Here is a 20,249-nt window from a genome sequence, read left to right as displayed (position 1 = left end):
AAGTTCTATTTGAGAAATCTCCAGCTATCTTCCATAGAGGTTATACTAATCTACACTCTCACCAACAGTGTAGAAGTATTCCCTTTTCTCAAATAACGAACAACCCCCATCAACAACCCCCCCCCCCACACTGGGCATCTACCCAAAGGAAGAGAAATTGTTATATCCAAAAAATCCTTCACTTTTATGTTTATTGTAGCACTACTCACAATAGCAAAGTCATGGAATCAACCTGTGTATCCATCAACAAATGATTGGATTAAAAAAAAAAAAAAAAACATGCTATAGAGTGCTCGCAGTGCGCAGGCGCAGGGCTCTCTCCTTGTCAGTCGGCAACGCCTGTGGGCCGGTAGCTCTGTGACAGCGGCAGTGGCTGGACTCTGGCACCATGAGCGGCTTCAGCACCGAGGTGCACGCCACGCCCTTCTCCCTGTAGTACCGAATCTTCCTCAAAAATGAGAAAGGACAATATATATCTCCATTTCATAATATTCCAATTTATGCAGATAAGGATGTGTTCCACATGGTAGTTGGAAGTACCACGCTGTCTAATGCAAAAATGGAGATTGCTACAAAGGACCCTTTAAACCCCATTAAACAAGATGTGAAAAAAGAAAAACTTCATTATGTTGCGAATTTATTCCCGTATAAAGGATATATCTGGAACTGTGGTGCCATCCCTCAGACTTGGGAGGACCCAGGGCACAATGATGAACATACTGGCTGTTGTGGTGACAATGACCCAATTGATGTGTGTGAAATTGGAAGCAAGGTATGTGCAAGAGGTGAAATAATTGGCATGAAGGTTCTAGGCATATTGGCTATGATTGACAAAGGGGAAACCGACTGGAAAGTCATTGCCATTAATGTGGATGATCCTAATGCAGCCAATTACAATGATATCAATGATGTCAAACGGCTGAAACCTGGCTACTTAGAAGCTACTGTGGACTGGGTTAGAAGGTATAAGGTTCCTGATGGAAAACCAGAAATGAGTTTGCTTTTAATGCAGAATTTAAAGATAAGGACTTTGCAATTGATACTATTAAAAGCACTCATGACCACTGGAAAGCATTAGTGACTACGAAAATGAATGGAAAAGGAATCAGTTGCATGAATACGACTGTGTCTGAGAGTCCCTTCGAGTGTGATCCTGATGCTGCCAGAGCCATTGTGGATGCTTTACCACCACCCTGTGAATCTGCCTGCACGGTACCAACAAATGCGGATAAGTGGTTCCATCACCAGAAAAACTTAACGAGATTTCTCTGGAATACAAGCTGATATTGCTGCATCGTATTCATCTGGATGGGAAAAGTAGTAGATTTTCAAAGCTTTAAATTTGTAGAACTCATCTAACTAAAGTAAATTCTGCTGTGACCAACCCAATATACTCAGAATGTTATCTGTTTAAAGCATTTTTCAAATCTCAACTAAGATAACTTTGAGCACATGCTTAAATATCAAAGCAGTTGTCATTTGGAAGTCATTTGTGAATAGATGTGCAAGGTGAGCACATATTGGATGTATATGTTACCATATGTTAGGAAATAAAATTATTTTGCTGGAAAAAAAGTGGCATATATACATCATAGAATATTATGCATCCATAAAAAATAATAAAATAATGTCTTTTGCAGCAACATGGATGGAGCTGGAGACCACTATCCTAAGCGAAAGAACTCAGAAACAGAAAATCAAGTACCACATGTTCTCACTTATAAGTGGAAGGTAAACAGAGGGTACACATGGGCACAAAGATGGAAATAATAGACACTGGTGAATCCAAAAGAGGGGAGAGTGGGAGGAGGGTGATGGTCAAAAAATTACCTATTTGATATAATGTCCACTATTCAGGTAATGGCTACACTAGAAGCCCAAACCCTACCATATGCAATACGTCCATGCAACAAACATGCACATGTACCCCCTGAATCTCTAAAAACAAAAAGTAATTGAAGGATGTTCTCCTGCCAAAGGCACCCTGAAAGTATTATATTATCCTCCTCAATGGCTAGTTGAAATAATCATAACTAACATTTCCTGAGCACTCAATATATGTTAAATAATGTTCTAAGAATTTTGCATGCATTCATTTCCTCTTTGCATGCTTACTAATTTTAAGAGGTAAGTACTATTAATGTTTTCGTTTTACATCTGAGAAGACTGAAGCACAAAGAGTTTAAGAAACTTGTTGAATGTCATACAATTAAAAAGTCCCAAATCCAGTATTAGAACCCAGGCATACAATTAAAAAGTAGCAAATCCAGTATTAGAACCCAAGTATACAATTAAAAAGTAGCAAATCCATCCAGGCAAGGTGGCTCACGCCTGTAATCCCAGCACTTTGGGAGGCTGAGGTGAGTGGATCACTTGAGGTCAGGAGTTCGAGACCAGCCTGGCCAATATGGTGAAATCCTGTCTCTGCTAAAAATACAAAAATCAGCTAGACATAGTGGCACATGCCTGTAATCTCAGCTGCTCTGGAGGCTGAGGCAGGGGAATCGCATGAACCTGGGAGGCAGAGGCTGCAGTGAACCGAGACTGTGCCAGTGCACTCCAGCCTGGGTGACAGAGCAAGACTCTGTCTCACAAAAAAAAAAAAAAAAAAAAAATAGCAAATCCAGCACTAGAACCCAGGCATTCTGACTCCAAAGCCTTTACTCTTAGCGCTAATAACATACTGCCTCTCAGACGGAGCCAAGGAAAGGAGTGGCCAAAGGATAGCCTCCTAAATACAAGACCTTGAGCAGCCAGCATGACCATCCAAAGAATTCACTACTGGAATGTAGTCCCCATCACTTCTGTCCAGCAGGAATGATACTGTCATAGACTAATGGCAACTGTGGGTTGTTTCCCACTCTTCTCTTTTCCAAATGGGATTCTTTTTTTAATTAAAGTTATCCTGTTCTTTCTTCATCCGTTTATATGGATTGTGTTATAGATGGATAACATATTATTAATAAAAGTCCCTAGACTATGAGAAGTTTCAGCCAGACATGAAGAAGAGGATCCCACATTACCCAGAGAATCAAAACTTGGAGCTAACACACTAAATCTTGAGTTGTTTCTAGTAGGAAAACATAGATGTTTCTGAGAGTATGGACAGGAAGAAGGATTTGCATGGGTACTGGACAGCCAGTACCCATTGGTAAATTGGTAATTTATCCAGCAACCTATTCCCCCTTTCTAAAAATACCTACCTCTGTCTCAGATGGTTCATTGGCTTTGGGCACCTGAACCTCGTGGCCAGTCCAAGAAATGAATGAGTCCTGATTAGTATGCGAATCAGAATAATCTTACCTTATCCTCACATCGACCTTGACATGACAACTAGCTTAAGAATGGTCAGTAACCCAATCCTACACCAATCAGTACATAGTACCTATTCACCATGATTGGTTCAGTTTAGTCCAAACAATGCAATGAACAAGGATTTTGTTCATTGGTCGGGGGAAAAGGTACCACAAAATCAGTCATGGAATGAAGCTGGACCTGGGTAGTAGAGTGAAAGAGAGAAGAAAAAAATACTAAAACTCGGTCCTTGGTGATATCACTGAACTAGATCAACCAATAATGAAACTCTTCCAACTCCTGGACTTCTGACGATATGAGCCAATAAGTCTCCTTTTCCACTTAAGCTAGTCTGAGTTTCCCTTTGTGTTAATTAATGGGTCCCTGAGTTCAGCAGAGGGTCTCAGGGGCTGAAACCAGACTTCTGAGGGAGCTCCATCCTCTTCCTAGAGGTGAGTGTCTCTGGAGATGGAGCAACGGAGCACTTCTACAAGTGCTAGAGAAACTATAAACTAAATTTAGTTGCTGCTATAGAAAGGAATTTCTCCTGCCGAGATGAAGTAGCATCATTGGAGTGACGTTCAAAGGAACAAGCAGCAAAACTAGAACAGTAAGAAACAAATCCCTTTTTCCTCCTCCAACCTTGGAGTCACCCTGAAGTGCCTCCTTATTAGCAAAGCTTAACTGGGATCAGCTTGCAAAGCAGAAATGTGGTTTGTAGAGTCCCAATTCTACCATCACAAAGCAGGGGGAAGATTTGGAGCTTAGAGATAATAACCTAAATACTATCACAGAGCAATTCATTTTTACTGTGTGGAGGAGGAACGCATAGTCAGACTCTCAGAGAAGATAAAAATAAAAATAATCCAGTTCCTACAAGACATCTCCCATGCTTCTTACACCACCACCTATAAAAGCTTTTTGAACACTGTGAAGTATCATTTAAGGAAAAGTGCTATGGTTATTATTTCTTCTGGATGACAGATTTGAATAGGTCTTCCCTAACAGCTTGGGTGTGAAGAGCTGACCTGTTGACATCTCAGCAGCCATATTTGTATATGAACTCTTACTTGCCAGAAACATCATAGTATTTCTGTTCCAACAGAAATGTGAGAATGCTTTTTCATCAAGAAACATCCTAGGCATTGTGATTTTTCTCCATAGATACTTATGGAGCCATCATTTGAACATCTCTATTTTCTCATGGTGCTGAAGGAGAAAATGTTGATTACAGAATATTCTGAAAATCACCCAGTGTGTATAAAGCTAATAAAAAAGACATATTGTCATCATGGTAGGAGTTTCAAAGAGGTAATAATTGGGGCTTCACTGTGCCTATATGTTTGGCAGCCTTTCTTTTGTATAAAATGTCTGTTTGTTCCATTGTCCACATCTTTGTTGACTGAGTTAGGACAGACTTAATAAGAAAATTTATATTCTTATACCAATTTTGGCAGCTCTAATGACATAAAAGTCTTTCTGATGTTTTTCCTAGGGCAGTCAAAAGCAGTAGTCAACCAGAAACAGCATTCAGAAACTTCTTTTAACTGCCAGATTGGAAGATCAGCCTTAGACCAGTGATTTAAACTCCAGTATTTCTAAATGAGACGTAAAGGATAGGTATATCCTTTAGCATATAACTTGATGGCTTATTCTGGAAAAATTCTTCAGGATCACTGCGATGTGCAAATCAGAGGGGAAAAGTGACAATCATCTTAGCCTCTCACAAGCCTAGAAGTGACATAAAAGGCAAAAAGAAAAAGAAAGACGCAAACCTATTTCCAGATCTAAGGGTTAACCTAAACATCTCCCCAAAAAGGAGGGATAATTTAAAGTGGTAAATGCAACTCAGTCACTAAGCAAAGTCATATCACATCCATTCAATGTCCTACACATGTGTAGTTCACAGAATGGAAACATATAATAAACGCCTGAGAATTTAAATTGCTTACATCACAACTATTGCCCAAGTGGCCCATGTTTGGTTGAGAGGTCATTAAACAGGGAGTAATAATTAAAAGTGTGGGCTCTTGGACCGAGTTGCATAAATGCAAAACTGGGTGTTTCTTATTAATAAACTCTATGATATTGGGTAAATTATTCAATTGTTTGTGCCTCAGTTTCTAATTTGTAAAATGGGAGGATAATATGCCTACCTCAAATTAATTGGGGAAAATAGAATGCCACAAAAATACAGTGGCTTAAAGATGATACAAGTTTCTTTCTCATGTGGCAGCCCCCAGTGGATCCAGTAGTGGAGAGGTTCTGCTCTACTCATCCATTCACACACCCAGGTGCCCTCCATCTTGTTACTCTACCTTCCCCTAGGTCATTGTCCTCATCTTATTTGTGGAGGTCGGGTCATAGAATTCCAGCTCGAAGGAATGGAAATAGAACACTGGCCCAGGACAAAGGGATTTTCTTTTAAGGAGGTGACCTATAGTTGCACTAACCATTTACACTCACATATTGGCCCTAGCATATTCATGTGCTTCAAAGGAAGCTGGGAAATATAGTGGCTAGTTGGAAGGCCATGTGTCCAGCTCTAGTGTTCTGGGAAAAGGGAGAAATGGATTTTAATGGGCAAGGAGAGTCTATCATCCTACCTCATAAGGTTGCTATGAAGTAAATGAGATAAAGCACTTAGAAGAACTTAGACATTTAGTGAGTGTTCTATAATAGCTAAATATTGGTATTGCCAGGTTAACAAGCTCCTCTTTCTCCTTGTTTCAGGTGCAATTCCCTTTTTAATGTTAGCCATTTGACTTTCTTTGGCCGATGAAATGTTCATGGCAGCGACAAGTATCATTTTCGGACAGAAGGATTAATAGTCGGTATGCCATTCACCCTGTTTTTGTGTTTGTGTTTGTTTTTGTTTTTGTTTTGTTTTGCTTTCCCCTGCCATGGTAATCATGGAAGCACTTGTCAGCCTGGATCCCTGAGTAAATATCATGAGAGGGGCCACCTGAAAACTCACAGATATGTAACATGAACAAGAAGTCACTGAGATTCTAGGACTGTTTGTTACTGCAGTATAACCTAGCTCATCTCGACTAATACATGAAGGCCCTGGGACATTTGTCAGAGAAGGAATTTTAGAAGGCTCCTTCACCTTAGAGTTTTGGAACATCAATTAATATCATTAAAAGTAAACATGAAAACTGGCTGATAAGCTTATGCATCCCTTAGCTACTGTGAAATCATAGTTGATTAAACTGAGATACCATAGGTGTTTATGACTACGTATGCAAGACAAACCAATCTACGTGGGCTTGATATTATACTATAGAAACATGTTGATTGATTGCAAAGGTCTTCCTTCCAAGACTGCATCTGAAAGCAAACTGACATTTAGAATCTTCTGATTCACGTCCCCTGAAATAGAGAAGATTGCCATCTGGCCACAGCTGTGAAAATGCCAACATCAAGGGATAGGGCCTGAATGGAAATTCAGGCCCTGTGAAATTTTTTCACTTCCTTAAATTTGGATTTTAGTATTTCTTCCAGATGAATCCAGTATTAGCAATTCAAAGAATATCATGTAGCTGTTAAAGGTTGTATTCACCTGCAAGAACCTAGAGAGCAGATAGTGTAAGTGGCTTGTTAGGATGAGAGACATAAAACCATTGCAGCTATTACTTATGATCGTTTACCACATTAATTAGCGAGGTATTAAGTGTTCTACCCACATAATCTCATTTAATCTTCACATCAGTCTTTTTAAGGCAGATACTACTAGTAGTCCCATTTTACAACTGAGGAAACATGAGCTTAGAAAAGTTACATAGACATTTATTTTCTTGCTCATGTTACATGCCCATGGGTTATGTAAAATGACTAAAGTCAGCAGTCCATGAAAGATGTAATTGGAATGTGAACTCAAGCATGTGACTCCAAAGCCCGTTTGTTGAGCCAATAAGCTGTACCTCCAAGTGAACATAACAAGTGTTAGAACTGAGATTCGTACAAAGATCTGTGGGAGCAAAGAAACAGCAAAGTACATAGATTAATCAAGGAAAGATTCATTGAGAGTTAGATTCCTAGTTGATAGGAATTGGCCACATAGAAAAGGGGGAAGGACATTCTAGCAAAAGAAAAAGTTGTACTTCTTCTAAACAGCTGATTTATTATTAGTATTATAGTCACAGTGACTCTTAAAACTAACCAAGTTTCCACCTTTACATTGGCTGCCAGGGAACTCACGGTCACATTCATAATACTTCTTCAGCAACTATATGGAACCCAATGATATAAGAATTTGTATAGTGACCAAACCTTTATCAGAATTCCACACCCACTTTTTCTCTTTACCCAATTTTTTTATCTTTTTATGTTTTATCCTATATTATTATAAATCTTTTATAAGTATCCTCAGATTCAGATTTTTTTTGGAACAATGAGGCATATAGATAAATAAATTCATTAATAAGAAAAATAAATGTTTTTATTTTTCTAGCGTCTTCCTCAGATTCATTTTGTAACAATAAAGCAAAAACATAAATAAATAAATACAGACAGACAGACAGACAGTGCTTTTCCCATAACAAGGCCATGAATTCCTAAAATATAAAGCATCCATGTATCAGGCTAGCAAAACTTCAAAATTTAATAATATCCTCTGTTGGTAAGGCTATGGGGAAATAGGCAATCTCATACAGTGCTGGTAGAAATGTAAGTTAATAAACCTATGGAAAGCAATTTGGTAATAGCTATCAAAATTAAAAATTCATAGGACCACTGACCTGGCATTTTCTCGTCTAGATATTTATCCTAGAGATACACTGGTACCCATACAAAATGACTACGTACAAAGTTACTCTCTTCAGCCTCGTATCTAATAACAAGAGACTGGGAAGCAAAATTAACATCCAATAAAGGAATGGTTAAATAAATTACTTTTTTCAGTTCTCAAACATTTTTAGATCTTTGAAATGCTCATGGTATATAGACACTGGCCTACAATGTACAATGATCAAATTGGCCTTAACAGAGCCAATAAGCTCCATCTTCATTCCACTTTACCACAGTGCCTTATTATACTGCCAGGTCATTTTCTGCTGCATATAAGGAAAGAAAATAACTTGCCAGTAAATAAATAGCTGCATTGTTTTCATTCATTCAATGCATTCATTCATTATCTATCAAATACTTACAGCACCTACTCTGTGCCAAGTACTCTAGTAGGCATTTTTTAGGTCAGAGATCCAATATGCACATATTTACAGACCACAGTGATTACTGACTGGTAAGAAATGATTCAGAAAATCCATCCTGAGTCAGAGCAAGATGGCCAAATAGAAGCCTCTACCGATTGTCCCCCTCGCAAGAACATCAAATTTAACAACTATCTATACATCATAAGATGTGTAGATGTGTAGCACCATCATAAGAATCAAAAACCAGTTGAACAATCACAGTACCTGGTTTTAACTTGATATCACTGAAAGAGACACTGAAGATGGTAGGAAAAATAATCCTGTATACCAACAACACCTCTCCCCCATCTCCCAGTAGCAGCCACATGGCATAGAGAATCTCTGTACTTGTGGGAGGGAGAGCACAGTGACTGTGGGACTTTGCAATAGAACTCAGTTGTGCCCAGTCACAGCAGAAAGCAACACCAGGCAGAACTCTGCAGACACCTACAGAGGGAGCATTTAGGCTAGCCCTAGCCAGAGGAGAATCATCCATCCCAGTGGTCAAAACTTAAGTTCTGGCAAGCCTCACCACGACGGGCTAAATGGCTCTAGGGTTCTAAATAAACTTGAAGTCTAGGTCACAAGAACTGCAACTCCTGGGGAGGTCCTAGTGCTGTGCTAGGCTTGGAGTCAGTGGACTTAGGGGGCACATAACCTAGTGAAACACCAGGTGAAGCAGCCAAGAGAGTGCTTGTGCCACCTTTTCTCCAGCCTCAGGTAGTGTAGCTGGCAGTTCCAAAAGATTTTTTCTTCTGCTCGAGGAAAGGAGAGGGAAGAATAGAGAAGATTTTGTCTTTCAACTTGGATACAAGCTCAGTCACAGTAGGATAGGGCATCAGGCAGAGTCCTGAGGCACCCGTTCCAGGCCCTCACTCCCAGATGACATTTCTAGACACACCCTAGGCAAGAACGGAACCTGCTGCTTTGAAGGGAAGGACCTAGTCCTGGCAAGATCAATTACCTGCTGACTAAAGAGTCAGCAGTGGTAGCCAGGACTCACCATGGGCCTTGGATGAGACTCAGAGATGTGCTGGCTTCAGGTGTGACCCAGCACATTCCCAGTGTGGTGGCTACAGAAAGAGACTCCTGCTGAAGAAAAGCAAAGAGAAGAGTAAAGGGGACCTTGTCTTGCAGCTTAGGTATCAGCTCAGCCACAGTGGGATAGAGCATCAAGTGGGCTCTTGGGGTCCCTGATTCCATGCCTTGGCTCTTGGATGGTATTTCTAGACCTGCCTTGGGCCAGAGGGGAGCCCACTACCCTGAAGAGTGAGTCTGTTAGGCCTGAAAGCATTTACAACAAGATGACCAAAGATCCCTTGGGCCCTAAGTGATATTCAGTGGTAGCCTGGCAATACTCCCCACAGACCTGTAGTGGTGGTGGCCATAGGGTAAGACTCCACTGCTAATGGAAATAGGGAGCAAGAGTGGGAAGGACTTCATCTTAGGACTTGGGTGCCAGCTCAGCTGCAGTAGAATAGAGCACCAGGTAGATTCTTAAGGTTTCCAACTCCAGGCCCTAGGTCCCAGACAGCATTTCTGGACCCACCTGGGGCCAGGGGGAAGTTTCTACCCTGAAGGGAAGGACACAAGACTGACTGGCTTCGCCACCTGCTGATTGTAGAGACCTAGGGCCTTGAGCAAACACGAGCAGTAGCCATATAGTGGCTACAACGGCCTTTAGTGAGATCCAGTGCTATGCTGGCTTCAGGTCTGACCTAGCAGAGTTGCAGTGGTGGTGGCCACAGGGGTGCTTGTGTCACCCCTCCCCCTAGCTCCAAGAAGCTCAGCACAGAAAGAGAGAGACTCTGGTTATTTGGGAAAAACTTAGGGAAGAGAATAAGAGTCTTTGCCTAGTAATCCAGAGAATTCTTCTGGATCTTATCCAAGATCACCAAGGTGGTACCTATATAAGACTGCAAGAAACATAGCATTACTGGACTTGGGGAGTCCCCTAATGAGGATATGGCTGCAGTGACCAAAAAGATCACAACACCAAACTCCCTTCAAATACCTGGAAAGCCTTCCCAATAAGGATGGGTACAAACAAGCCCAGACTGTGAAGACTACAATAAATATCTAACTCTTCAATGCCCAGACACAGATGAACATCCACAAGCATCAAGATCATTTAGGAAAATATAACCTCACAAAATGAACTAAATAAGTCACCAGGGAACAATCTAGAGAGACAGAGATATGTGACCTTTCAGATAATTCAAAAAAGATGTTTTGAGGAAACACAAAGAAATTCAAGATGACCCAGAGAAGGAATGCAGAATTCTATCAGATAAATTTAACAAAGAGATTGAAATAATTAAAAAGAATAAATCAGAAATTCTGGAGTTAAAAATGCAATTGACATCTTGAAGAATGCATCAGAGTCTCTTAATAGCAGAATTGATGAAGCAGAAAAAAATTAGTGAGCTTGAATACAAGCTATTTGAAAATACACAGACAGAGGAGAGAAGAGAAAATAAAAAAATAAAAAACAATGAAGCATGCCTACAAACTCTAGAAAATAGCCTCAAAAGGGCAAATCTAACAGATACTGGCCTTAAAGAGGAGGGAGAGAGAGAGAGAGAGGGAAAGAAAGTTCATCCAAAGGGATAAAAACAAAGAACTTTCCAAATCTAGAGAAAGATATCAATAGCCAAGTACAAGAAAGTTATAGAACACCAAACAGATTTAGCCCAAAGAAAACCACCTCAAGGTATTTAATAATCAATCTCCCAAAGGTCAAGGATAAAGAAAGGATCCTAAAAGCAGGTAGAGAAAAAAAAAAAACAAATAACATACAATGGAGCTTTAATACATCTGGCAGCAGGCTTTTTAATAGAAACCATACAGGCCAGGAGAGAGTGGTATGACATATTTAAAGTGCTGAAGATAAATAATTTTACCCTACAATAGTATAGTGGGTGAAAATATCCTTCAAACATGAAAGGGAAATACAGACTTCCCAGACAAACAAAAGCTGAGGGATTTCAACAACACCAAACCTGTCCTACAAGAAATACTAAAGAGAATTCTTTAATCTGAAAAAAAAAAAAAGGATTTTATTGAGCAATAAGAAATTATCTAAAGGTAGAAAACTCACTGGTAATAGTAAGTACACAGAAAAACACAGAATAGTATAACACTGTAATTGTGGTGTAAAAACTACATATAGGTAGAATAGAAAGACTAAAAGATGAACTGATAAAAATTAAAGAAGTTAAAACATACAACCGGAGACAATCACCTTCCCCAAAAGGAAGACAGGAAGGTAAGAAGGAAGAGGAGACTACAAAACAACCAGAAAACAAATGACAAAAGGGCGAGAGTAAGTTCTTACTTATCAATAATAACATTGAATATAAATGAACTAAACTCTCCAAAGGACATAGAGTACTTAAATGAATTTTTAAAACACTGAGTGATCTGTTGCCGACAAGAAATACATTTCACTTATAAAGACACACATAGGCTGAAAATAAAGGGATGGAAAATAATATTTCATGCAAATGGAAACCAAAAATGAGCAGGAGTGGCTATAGAGTAGCTATACTTATATGATACTAAATAGATTTCAAGACAAAAAGTATAAAAACAGGCAAAGAAGTTCATAATGATAAACTGGTCAATTCAGCAAGAAGATATAATGATTGTAAATATATATTCATCCAACACTGGAGCACCCAGATAGATAAAGCAAATATTATCAGAGTTAAAAAGAGAGATATGCCCAAATACAGTAATAGCTGGAGACTTCAACACCCCACTTTCAGCATTGAACAGATATCCCAGACAGAAAATCAACAAAGAAACATCAGTCTTAATCTGCACTATTGACCAGATGGACCTAATAGATATTTACAGAACATTTCATCCAACTGCTGCAGAATACACATTCTTCTCCTCAGCACATGGATTGTTCTCAAGTATAGACCATATGTTAGGCCACAAAACAAGTCTTACAACATTCAAAAATTTGAAATAATATCAAGTATCTTCTCTGACCACATGGAATAAAAATAGAAATCAATAATAGGAGGAATTTTGAAAACTATACAAATACATGGAAATTAAATAATATGCTCCTGAATGACCAGTAGGTCAATGAATAAATTAAAAAGAAAATTGAAAAACTTCTTGAAACAAATATTAATGGAAATACAACATATCAAAACCTGTGGGATATAGCAAAAGGACTACTAAGAGGAGAGTTTATAACTATTAAGTGCCTACATCAAAAAAAGTAGTAAAACTTCAAATAAACAACCTAATAATGCATCTTAAAGAATTAGAAGAGCAAGAGAAAAATCAAACATCAGTAGAAGAAGATAAATAATATACATCAGAGCAGGAATAAATGAAATTGAAATGAAGAAAACACAAAAGATCAATGAAATGAAAAGTTGGTTATTTGAAAAGATAAATAAAATTGACAAATCTTTAGCCAGAATAACTAAGAAAGAGAGAAGACCCAAATAAATAAAATCAGAAATGAAAAAGGAGACATTATAGTTGATATTGCAGAAATTCAAAAGACTGTTAAAGGTTACTATGAGCAATTATATGCCAATAAGAAAAATCTAAAAGAAATGGGTAAATTCCTAGACACATACAACTTACCAAGATTGGGCCATGAAGAAATCCAACATGTGAACAGACTAATAACAAGTAAGGAAATCAAAGCTGTAATAAACAAAAATATCCCAGTAAAAAAAAGCCCAGGACCTGATAGCTTCACTGTTGCATTGTACCAAACATTTAATGAAGAACTAATATCAATCCTACTCAAACTATTCCAAAAAATAGAGCAGGAGAGAATACTTCCAAACTCATTCTATGAGGCCAGTATTATACTGATAGAAAAAACAAAGACACATTGAAAAAAGAAAATGAAAGGCCATTATCCATGACAAATATTGATGCAAAAATCCTCAACAAAATACCAGCAAACTGAATTTAACAACGTATTAAAATGATCATTCATCGTAGCCAAGTGGGATTGATCCCAGGGATGCAAGGATGGTTCAACATATGCAAATCAATCAATGTGATGTATCATATAGGCAGAATGAAGGACAAAAACCACCATGTGATCATTTGAATTGATGCTGAAAAAGCATTTGATAAAGTTCAACATCCGTTCGTGATAAAAAACTGTCAAAAAACTGGATGTAGAAAGAACATATCTCAACATAATAAAAGCCATATATGGCAGACTCACACCTAGTATCATGCCGAATGGGGAAAAGCTGAAAGCCTTTCCTGTAAGATCTGGAACCAACAGGGATGCCTTTTTTCACCACTGTTATTCAACATAGTACTAGAAGTCTTAGCTACAGCAATCAGACAAGAGAAAGAAATAAAGGCATCCAAATCGGAAAGGAAGAAGTCAAATTATCATTGTTTGCAGATGACATGACCTTATATTTGGAAAATCCTAAAGAATCTACAGGAAAACTATTAGAACTAATAAACAAATTCAGTAAAGTTGCAGAATACAGAATCAATGTGCAAAAACCAATAGCATGTCTATATGCCAATGGGAAACAATCTGAAAAAGAAATCAAGAAAGTAATACCAGTAAAATAAAATTAAGTACCTAGGAATTTATTTAACCAAAGAAGTGAAAGATCTCTACAATGAAAACTACAAAGCATTGATGAAAGAAATTGAAGAGAACACCCCAAAAATGAAAAGATATTCTATATTCATAGATTGGAAGAATCAATATTGCTAAAATGTCCATATTACCCAAAACTATCAACAGATTCAATCCAATCCCTATTTTAAAAATGACATTCTTCACAGAAATGGAAAAAACAATCCTAAAATATATATTAAACCACTGAAGACCCAGAATAGCCAAAGCTATCCTATGCAAAAAGAACAAAACTGGAGAAATCATATTACCTGACTTTAAGTTATACTACAGAGCTATAGTAACCAAAATAGCATGGTACTGGCATAAAAATAGACATATAGACCAGTGGAACAGAATAGAAAACCCAGAAGCAAATCCACACATCCATAGTGCATTCATTCTTTACAAAGGTGCCGAAAACTTACATTGGGCAAAAGGCAATCTCTTCAATAAATGGTGCTAGGAAAACTGGATATCTACATGCTGAAGAATGAAACTGGATCCCTCTCTTTCATCATATACAAAAATAAAATGAAAATGAACTAAAGACATAAATATAAGACCTCAAATCATGAAACTACTACTACAAAAAAAATTTGAGAAAACTCTCCAGGACATTGCACTGGGCAAAGATTTTGTGAGTAATAGTCCACAAGCACAGGAAACCAAAGCAAAAATTGACAAATGGGATTACATCAAGTTAAAAAGCTTCTGCACAGCAAAAGAAACATCAACAAAGTGAAGAAACAACCCACAGAATGGGAGAAAATATTTGCAAACTATTCATCTGACAAGGGACTAATAGCCAGAATATATAAGGAGTTCAAACAATTCTATCAGAGAAAAATTTAATAATCTGATCAAAAAATGGGCAAAAGATCTAAATAGACATTTCTCAAAAGAAGACATACAAATGGCAAACAGGTATATTAAAAGGTACTCAACATCATTTATCATCAGAGAAATGCAAATCAAAACTGCAATGAGATATCATCTTGCCTCAGTTAAAATGGCTTATATCCAAAAGACAGGCAATAACAAATGCTGGCAAGGAAGTGGTGAAAAGGGAATCCTTGTACACTATTCATGGGAATGTAAATTCATCCAACCCCTGTGGAGAACAGATGGGAGGTTCCTCAAAACACTAAAAATAGAGCTACCATATGATCCAGCAATTCCACTCCTAGGTATATACCCCAAAGAAAGGAAATCAGTATATTGAAGAGATATCAGCACTTCCATGTTTATTGCAGCACTATTCACAATAGCCAAGATTCAGAAGCAACCTAGCTGTCCATCAACAGATGAATGGATGAGGAAAATGTGGCACATATACACAATAGAGTACTACGCAGCCATAAAAAAAAAGAATGAGATCCTGTCATTTGCAACAGCATGGATGAACTGGAGCTCATTAAGTGAAACAAGGCAGGCACAGAAAGACAAACTCTGCATGTTCTCACTTAACTTGTGGGAGCTAAAAATTAAGACAAGTAAAATAATGTGGACAGAAAATGGAAGGATTGTTACCAGAGGCTGGGAAAGATAGTTGGGGGAGGGGAGTAGAGATGGTTAATGGGTACAAAAATAGAAAGAACGACTAAGATCTGATATTTGATAGCACAACAGAAGGACTACAGTCAATAATTTAATTGTACATTTTAAGATAACTAAAATAATATAATTGGATTGTTTATCACACAAAAGAAAGGGTAATTTCTTAAGGTAATAGATACCCGATTTGCCAGTGATGTGATTATTACACACTGTACGCCTGTATCAAAATATCTCATGTACTCCATGAATATATATATCTATTATGTACCCATAAAAATTAAAAATAAAAAAACATTTTTAAAGAAAATCTGTGGTGTGTACAACTACTAGGCATAAGTTTCAGATGTAAGTCAAGCAAAGGCAGGGAATTAATTCAATCCTTTATTCCTTTCATAAGACTGATGATGTAACTTGAGAAGAATTCAATCTAAACAGTTCAAAATTATGTAATTAATTACATTTGTTTTCAATTTCTATTACCAAGTGATCCAATACCATTATCATAATATTTGGAAGACATGACAATAGTGGGGTTTTGGAAGCTATGTTCCTGATGCTCTATCAGCTCATGGCCCTAGTATAAATTCAACTGATATTGGACAGGAGGTGATTAAACGGAATGTCCCAGTCTACCACTCCCTGCAGAATGTTTGATAGTGTTACAGAAGTGACATGCTTTCCAAATCGAAAAAATTTGTATTCAGTTTATACTCCAGTAAGAAGAGATCTGTTCCTGCAGTAAGAATGCTATGTTGCAGAAAGAATACAACCACCAAAGAGTACAGTTTGTAGAGATAGTACATAAGTATCTCTATGAGTGCCTAGGTGGGATTTTGATAGTATTTTGGTGGTATTATCATCTGGCACTCAGGAACTCATTTATTCGGCAAACATTATTGAGTTCCTATTATGTGCCAGGTACTGTGTTTGGCATTAGATCATACGGGAGTAAACAAAACAAGCATGATCCTTGCCCTTAAGAGTATGGGAGTCTAATAGCCTGACTCTTTCCCTGCTGGGTGCCCCTACCATGCTGTGATATGCCTGCATCAGCTACACAAAGAAGTAGTCTGTTATTAGCACCTTATTGGTGCCTGATGCCCCAATGCACAGCCTTATAAATGTGGGTTGGACTGCTCATATTAGGCCAGATGCTGAGATTCTGCCCTGCTTCCAATATGTCTAAGCATTGTACATAACACAATCAAAAGCAATAAGGACTACCACAATACTCTGCACTCTATGATAAACCAAAAACAACAGGCTCATATTATTAGTTGTCTACGTTATAAATTAACCTGAAATTAAGTAGCTTAACAGAAAACATTTATTTTCTCACAGTTTCTTGGATTTCTCAGAAATCGAAGAGTAGCTTAGGTGAGTGGTTCTGGATCAGGGTCTCTCATGAGGTTGCACTTACATTTTTGTCTGGGGCTGGAGGATCCACTTTCAAAGCGGCTCACTCACATGCCTGATGAGTTAGCGCTGGTTGTCTGTAGGAGGTTTCAGTTTCTCACCACATGATCTTCCCATAGGGCTGCTTGAGTGCCCCCTTGACTTGACTGCTGGCTTCCTCCAGAGGTAATGATCCAAGAGCAAACAAGGTGGAAGCTACAATGTTTGTAATGACCTAACATCAAAAGTCACTCACCGTCTCTTCTGCCACATTCTATTATTCAGAAGCAATTCATTAAGTCTGGCCCACAATCAATTGAAGAAAAATGAGGCTCCACCATTTGAAAGGATGTTTCAAAGAATTTGTAGACAGATTTTTTTTTTTTTTTTTGAGACATGGTCTCACTCTGTCACCCAGGCTGGAGTGCAGTGCCGCAATCTCAGTTCACTGCAACCTCCACCTCCCAGGTTCAAGCGATTCTCCTGCCTCAGCCTCCCAAGCAGCTGGGATTACAGGCATGAACCACCACGTTCAGCTAACTTTTGTATTTTCTTAGTGGAGATGGGATTTCACCATGTTGGCCAGGCCTGGTCTCGAACTCCTGACCTCAAGTGATCCGCCCACCTCAGCCTCCCAAAGTGCTGGGATTATAGGAGTGAGCCACCACGCCTGGCCTGTAGACAGATTTTAAAACCACCGTGATCATCTTGTATGCTTCTAGTCCCTAAAATAATAAAGTCTTTAATGGTTCCTGTAAACACGTAACTCTAACAAAAATAATTTTATCTCTAACTTTGCCTAAGCTGGTGTCTAAAAATGTATCATGACCTTTGTGGATATAACCATGTGAGCAAATTGCTTTTTTTGTCATAGATTAATAAATTATTGGTAACTGATAATTTAGCAGTCTTTCCTCTAAGTAATTGTTATGTTTTTCTTATCATTGACTAGCCAGCCAGTCCTTCTGAACTCTGACTCCTTGCACTCTTTGCAAGTTAATTTTCTTTCATTTTCTAAATATCTTGATCTCTGAGCATTCCTTTGGCAATGTGTGAGTAGAGCCTTCCATCTCTAACTTCTATTTCTTCCTACCAGCCACACAGAGGAAGAAAGTTATGAGAAATGAAAAATGAGATGGTCCAAGCGAGAGCAGAGAGTGGCAGGAGTCTTCAGAGGGCAATCTAGGCTGGCCCAGTTCAGAGACTCTTCTAATCACACTGATTTCTCTTAGTGAAGGGAAACTGGGAATTGGACTTAGAACCTATAGTATATACTTTATCATGCTTTGGATAAAACAGGATGAGAAAGACATCTATAGTTCTCATTACAAAATTCTCAACAAATCCTCTTGTTGCCTTCAAAGTTAAAAATGCTTCCAAGAAATATTATCTACTGTTGTATGTCCCTGGTAGTCCTTCCCCAAGCTAAGATTTTGGCGGTCAGAGGGGGCAAACCACAGGTGATAAATACCAATCATATTCACATATTCATATTCATCTTTTAATAGTCTTTCTGTATTTGGAGGAATTCCCATGTTATGAGTCCCACTTCCCCGATGGAGTCAGAATTCAAATTCCAAGCCTCCCTGCAGTTAAGACACAGGCAAACAACCCAGGCTCCCCCAAGGGTCCACTCAACAGACACTACAACCTTAGATTTCAACTCAGAAGCATTCATGAGGACAGAGGCTCAGTGTGAAACTTCAATTTTTGCTGGTACAGTGGTGCTGGAAGCATCTGGTTTTCAGTGGTGGCAGCAGCAGTTTCTAAGTTTTGCAAGATTTAGTGCCTGGCCCAGAAGTAACCTCTATGGAATGGCAGCAGTGATGAAGATGTAGGTTCCTCTTTTGCAAATGAGGCAGCAGCAATGGAAGCAGTTTCCTTATCAGGCATATCCTGCAGCATAGTTTTTGTCATTGCTCAATGCTGGCCTAGCCTCAGTCCTGGCTCTCCAGCTATCCCAACAATTCTTGGGCAATCCAATCATCTTTTGTTAAGTCACCCTCTAATTGCTTGCAGCTAAGATTTTTCAATGACATACCAGTTGAACAGCCCCTTCAGAATACTTTGCACTCAAAGTATTGTGTAGGTTAATCACTGTCATTTTTCTGAAGGGTCATACTCCAGTATCAGGTAGGCATTCAGGCTATAACAATGCTGCCCATGTAAAGATTTTTCCCAAGTGAGGAAGCATTTTTTCCACAGGCCATTTACAAGTCTAATTAAATAACTACAAATTCTCTGGATCAATTTGACATTCTTTATTAGCGACATTACAGTTGATACTTTATAATACTTTAATAAGCCCTAAAGAAAGTCTGATATGGTTTGGCTCTGTGTCCCCACCCAAATCTCATCTTGAATTGTACTCCCATAATTCCCACGTGTTGTGGGAGGGACCTGGTGGAAGATAAGTGAGCCATGGAAGTGGTTTCTCCCATGCTGTTCTCGTGGATAAGTCTCACAAGATCTGATGGTTTGATAAAGGGATACTTGTTTAACTTGGCTCTCTTTCTCTCTCTTGCCTGCTGCGATGTAAGATATGCCTTTCACCTTCCGCCATGATTGTGAGGCCTCTCCAGCCATGTGGAACAGTAAGTCCAATTAAACCTCTTTGTTTTGTAAATTGCTCAGTCTCAGGTATTGTCTTTATCGCAGCATGAAAACAGACTCATACAAAGTCCCAAAGCCTTGAGTGTGAGCCTAAAAAGCACTGGCCAGGTGCTTTTCTCTCCCAACCAGCCCTATCCCCGAGTCCATAGCACCAATTCCCCAAGTCCCCAGTGGCAAGGGAGGGGACTTTAGTAAGAGTAAAGAGATGGAGTGGGCCCTGCCATGACACTCATCCAGGCAGATATTCAAAAAACCACTGGCATAACTCAGGAACATCCCATTGACACACACCAGAAGTTTTTTGGTTTTGTTTGTTTGTTTGTTTGAGACAGAGTCTTGCTCTGTCACCCAGGCTGGAGTGCAGTGGCGTGATCTTAGCTCACTGCAAGCTCCGCCTCCTGGGTTCACGCCATTCTCCTGCCTCAGCCTTCAGAGTAGCTGGGACAGGTGTCCGCCACAACACCCGGCTAATTTTTTGTATTTTTAGTAGAGATGGGGTTTCATCATGTTAGCCAGGATGGTCTCGATCTCCTGACCTCGTGATCCGCCCGCCTTGG

At 38.8% G+C, this 20,249-nt stretch overlaps 1 pseudogene; it reads left to right on the top strand.

Annotated features, from left to right (window-relative positions):
* The first annotated feature begins 373 nt into the window (after positions 1–373).
* Positions 374–1,284, top strand: LOC100582601 (annotated as a pseudogene).
* Positions 1,285–20,249: the final 18,965 nt, after the last annotated feature.

Source organism: Nomascus leucogenys, chromosome 8, assembly GCF_006542625.1.
Source record: "Nomascus leucogenys isolate Asia chromosome 8, Asia_NLE_v1, whole genome shotgun sequence".
NCBI classification, from domain to species: Eukaryota; Metazoa; Chordata; class Mammalia; order Primates; family Hylobatidae; genus Nomascus; species Nomascus leucogenys.
This window is presented reverse-complemented; position numbering and strand designations above follow the sequence as displayed.